The sequence below is a fragment of the Neomonachus schauinslandi genome, chromosome 3 (genome assembly GCF_002201575.2).
Source record: "Neomonachus schauinslandi chromosome 3, ASM220157v2, whole genome shotgun sequence".
NCBI classification, from domain to species: domain Eukaryota; kingdom Metazoa; phylum Chordata; class Mammalia; order Carnivora; family Phocidae; genus Neomonachus; species Neomonachus schauinslandi.
This window is the reverse complement of record NC_058405.1, coordinates 102,642,718-102,648,143: the sequence shown is the minus strand read 5'-3', so window position 1 is coordinate 102,648,143 and position 5,426 is coordinate 102,642,718. Positions and strand designations below refer to the sequence as shown.

Genomic DNA, 5,426 nt, shown 5'->3' with positions numbered 1-5,426 from the left:
ATGCTTCCTGTTTTTCTTAGTCCTGCTTATGATCTTTCACTTATACTCAAAGAATCCCTTTGACATATTTTATAAGGCTATTTTAGTGATGAAGAATTCCTTCAACTTTTATTTTTCTATGAAACTCTTTATCTCTCCTTCTAGTCTGGGTGATAATCTTGTTGGATAGAGTATTCTTGCCTTCAGGTTTTACCCTTTCAGCACTTTGAATATATCCTGTCACTCTCTTCTGGCCTGCAAAGTTTCTGCTGAAAAAATCCACTGATATTTTTATAGGGTTTCCCTTGTATGTAACTGTTTTCTCTTGCTGCTTTACAAATTCTCTTTATCACTAATATTTGCCATTTCAATTACTTTGTGTCTTAGAGGGGCTATGGATATCTGTTTCTTCCTCAGATTCAGGACGTTTTCACCTATTTATTTCTTCCTCCTTTTCTTTTCTGGGATCCCTATAATGTGAATATTATTACTGAGTTTCCTTAAGTCTATTCTCATTTTTTAAATTTTTTTCTCTCCCGTTCTGCTTGATTGCTTTTATTTACTCTTCTTCAGGTTGCTGATCTGTTTTTCTGTTTTCTCTAGTCTCCTTTTTATTCCATTTACAATTTTTCTATTAAAGATTTTATTTATTCATTTTAGAGAGAGAGTGCAAGCAGGGAGAGGCAGAAGGAGAAAAAGGACAAAGCAGATTCTGCACTGAGCTCAGAGCCTGACTCACAGCTCAGTCTCACAACTGCGAGATCACCACCTAAGCCCAAACCAAGAGTGGGATGCTTAATCGAAAGAGCCACCCAGGTGCCCCTACAGTATTTTTAATTTCAGTTACTGAGTTCTTTATCATTAGTTTTTTGTTTTGGTTTGGGTTTTTTTGCATTTTCTCTCTTTTTTTAGGGTTACTTGGGTCCTCCACTCTTTTCTCCAGTTGAGTATCTTTTTGAACATTACTTTAAATTTTTTTCTCAGGCATATTATCACTGTTTTGTTTATCTCTCTTGCTGTGATTTTATCCTGTTCTTTTATTTGGGACACATTCCTCTGTCTTGTTTTGTCAGGGGGGGGATCTCAGTACCTAGATTCAGGCTGATGTAAGCCAGACCTGAGGTAGCAGGTTATAAAGTATGAAAATACATATAATCCTTTGGGCTTGCAAGCATAAGCCCCACTGGCCACCAGAGCCAAGTGTCCTGGAGTTGTCCCTGGTGAATCAGTTATGAAAATTGGGGCTTGAAGGAATTGCTCCTCAGGCTAAACCTCCTGAGTAAGAAAACTAGCGTATTTTACAAAAAGACTACATGGGTGTTTCATTCTGCTGTCTGTGCAGTGCCTTGATAATGGCATGTCAAGAACTGTCTCTCCAATTACTTAGTCTCTAGGACCCAGGAATGCAATTCCCCTTGGCTTCTAAAGCCAGACAATCATTGGGTATCCCCTGAGCTGCAGCTACAAAAACCAGAGCACTAGACATAAAAACCAGGGTTCCTCTGGGAGATAGTGGCACTATGGAGCATGGCAGAGGGAGAGTGCTCAGATGGCAACTGCTGGTGGGAGCAAGGCAGTGGGAAGCATAAAGATGGCCCTCTGAGGTAAGGGTTAAGGGGAAAGCCTAGGGTTGGGGGGGAAAAAAGATGGTGTGCATACATGGTGCCCACCAGCCTTCATCTCTGGAGATTTTCCCTGAACACCTGTAGATGCTAATTTAGATGCATGCCCATCAGGTGATGCTTAATGATTAGCAAATGAGCTGCTTTCACGAAGTGTGGGCATGATCAACTGCTTCTGAACTGGGCTCTGGGGTGAGAGACCGCAAGTGTGGGTGTCCTTTAAGAGCCATTTCTCAGATCACTATGCCCTGGGCATCACTGAAGTAAGCCCTATTTGTTTACAAAGCTAGATGCTTTGGGAGCTCTCTTAAAAATTGGGATGCCTGATGTAGGGTTCAGATCCTTCACTCCATGGGAGAAGTTCTGGATTTTTAATTCCCTCCTGTACTATAAGTGGGGGTTGGGGCACCTGGATGGCTCAGTTGGTTAAGCCTCTGACTCTTGATTTTGGCTCAGGTCATGATCTCAGGGTCACAAGATTGAGTGCTGCATCAGGCTGTGCACTCAACATGGAGTCTGCTTAAGATTCTCTCCTTTTCCCTCAGCCCCCCCCCACTCTCTCTCTTTTCTCTCTCTCAAAACAACAACAAAAAAGTAGGTGGGGTTTATGACAGGATTGTGTCACAGCTTCTTTGATGTGTTTTTTTTTTTTTCCCTAGTATGCTCAATGTGTAATTGTTAGCTAGTTTTTAGGGTTTTTTTTTTTTTTTCCAGAGGAAATTATTCCACATGTAGCCATAGATTCAATGTGTCAGTGGAGGAGGAGGTGAATTCAGGATCTTCCTATGTTGCAATCTTGAACTGGCAACATCAGTGTTTTATTTTCCTATCTGATTAACTTACTAAATTCTCTTACTAATTGTAATCATTTATAGATTTTTTTCAAAGATTATTTATTTATTTATTTGACAGAGTGAGAGAGAGAGAGAGAACACAAGCAGGGGAAATGGGGTAGGGAGAAGCAGGCTCCCCACAGAGCAGGAAGTCTGATGTGGGGCTCAATCCCAGGACCCTGGGATCATGACCTGAGCCAAAGGTGGACGCCTAACAACTGAGCCAGCCAGGTGCCCCTATAGATTTTCTTTTCCATATCCATCAAGACAAATTTCTGTCTATAAATTTTTCTGATTTCATAATCTATAATTTTTTCTCCCATTTTTGTTTTTCACTACCTCTTTAATCAGGTCTTTATTCAAAATGAGCTGCCCAAAATTATTTGACCTTTATGGAATAAATTAAGTTTTTGCAGCATGCTTTTATTCTGTGGTGGGTCTTTTCTGCTGGCATCTTTTCAGCGGCTGGGTTCTTGGCAGCTGCAACCTTTTTCCCCACCAAAGAGTTCTGCTTCTTAACACCAATAGCCTTCTTCCCTTTTTTCCCTACTACTGGTTACTTGGCTAGAACCCCCTTCTCATCTGAATTGGCTTCTAGTGCTACTGCAGCTTTATCCACCTGGAGCTTGTGATTCTTGGCCTGGTGAAGAATGTTGTTCTAGTTTATGGTCTTTGAATATGAGTTTAGCTTCAACATCATTCTCAGGTTTTTCAGTAGATTCTTCTTTAGGACTCTATGATGAAACTTTTTGTGTTGTTCTAAGAGGATCTTCAGATCTCTGTGATTTTTGAGATTGTTAAGGTCTGTATTGAAAATTGTGTGCATGGAAGATTGTATTTACTCTTGAGGGTAAGTCATCTATCTTAGAGAAAGCACTTTTATTCCAAATGTAGAAACATTCCATGTGCCCACCAGGAGCAAGTTTCAAAATGTTGAGTTTGTTTACATGAAGCAGAGCAATTCCCAAGATGTTTCTGAGGACCTTGACAACTCTTGTCCTTTTTATTGATGATTCAGAGCCCCCTGCTCTGTGTACAATGACCACTTCTCACTTTGCTTTTGCAGCTTTCGTTTGCTGAGAGGCATGGGACTTGATGATCTCATTCTAGGTCCTAAGTTTCTTAAGAAGCAAAGTAGACTCCATAGTCATCTCTTAGCTTTCAACTTCATTTTCAACCACCAAAGGAAGTTCAGGAACTTCCTCAATATCATGACCTTTAGATATGACCAGCACAGGTAAGGCTAAAGCAGCCAGAGCAGAGCAGAAGACATAATACATCTGTGTTATGTTCATTCTGTGTTGTGCCAGTGGTGTGAGGTTATGGCTGGTGCAAACAAAGGGTTTCACAACACTTATCTCCAAAAGCACCCTGGGCAGAACTGTGAGTCACACCATCTTGAATTCTGGGAATTTAAGCCACACTCTCTTCATACCCCAACACCCAGTCCTGGTTTGATGGCCTGCTAATTGGCAGCACAGTGCTGTCTTTGTTGCACAAGTTGAACAAAGTTCACAATATCTGGTAAAATGGAAGCCTTGAACACAGCAGGCAGTTACATTTTTGCCAGATAACTCCCCTTTCTGGAGTAAACTGATATCAATGGTTGCTACACCATAGTGGGGAAAAGGGGGAAGACTATACTCCTCTCAGCCCAATAATTCCCACAGGAAAAGCTGCCCCCCCCATCTTAATGGGCTAGATAGAACTTTCTTTTTTTAAGATTTTATTTAGTTGTTTGAGAGAGAGCGAGCACGTGTGTAGCAGAGAGAGAGGGAGAAGCAGGCTCCCTGTTGAGCAGAGAGCCTGACATGGGGCTCTATCCCAGGACCTTAGGATCATGACCTGAGCCAAAGGCAGACACTTAACCAACTGAGCCATCCAGGAGCCCTTGGCTAGAACTTCTTAAATATGTGTTAAAAACAAGTAATATCAGGATTCCTCATTTTATTTTTATTTAAATTTAGCATTTTAGTATTTCATTATTGTATATGAAGAATACTGTAAGTTTTTATAAAAACATTTTATCAGGTATCTAATTTATCTATTGCTTCATAACAAGTTACTTTAAAAATTAGTTTCTCAATACTAGTGCCCCCACCTTCTTCTGCCACTCCTGGTGCTGCTTGTGTGCTCCTTCGGTGCAGAGCTGATACCTCTTTATGAAGCAGCAGTTGAGGACACTCTAGCACTTGCCATGGCCTATGAAAAGGCAAAGAAGGAGTCCAGACTGAGAATAGTGATCATAATTAATTTGATGGGGCAGGATGGTTCTGTGGTACAGTTTAAGATTAAGAGGCATACACTACTTAGTAAACTAATGAAAGCCTATTATGAACGACATGGTTTGTCAATGAGGCTGATCAGATTCTGATTTGATGGGCAGCCAATCAATGAAAGAGACACACCTGCACAGTTGGAAATGGAGGATGGAGATACAATTGATGTGTTCCTACAGCAGACAGGAGGTGTCTACTAAAAAGTGAACCTGGTACTTTACTCCAGAACCCCTTCCTCCAGACCAAGAAAACATTCTCAATTAGAAAACCACAATTTGGTTCTACCACATTCTGACTTACTGCAGTGTAGTTTTCTCTCTTCTTTCATTTTCCCCTTCCCCATTTCTTTATTGTACAAAAAGTAACTGTGTATGTGCACAAGTATATATTGCATTCTTTTAAAGTAAATGGCCAATGATATGTTTTGATCAACATCAGAAGGAGATGGGATGACCTAAAAATACTGGCTCTGTGAAAATACCCTCTTTGTCCATTGGTGGCATGCTCATTCAGCTCTTATCTTTATATTCCAGTAAGTTATTTTGCTCTCACTGTTTAACAACAACAAAAAAGAACAACATAAAAATCCTTGCCTACCTTATTCAACTGGAGAATTTTAATGTTTTTCATTTATCATTGTAAAACCAAGGACAGTTTTATAACTTTTTTGTACATATCTATTACATGTAGGGCAATCTGTCTTTAATTAAGGA

General features: G+C 40.3%; 2 pseudogenes; one reads left to right on the top strand and one right to left on the bottom strand.

Moving 5' to 3' along the window:
• Positions 1 to 2,813: 2,813 nt before the first annotated feature.
• Positions 2,814 to 4,123, bottom strand: LOC110585704 (annotated as a pseudogene).
• A 302-nt stretch (positions 4,124 to 4,425) lies between these two features.
• LOC110585705 lies at positions 4,426 to 4,913 on the top strand (annotated as a pseudogene).
• Positions 4,914 to 5,426: the final 513 nt, after the last annotated feature.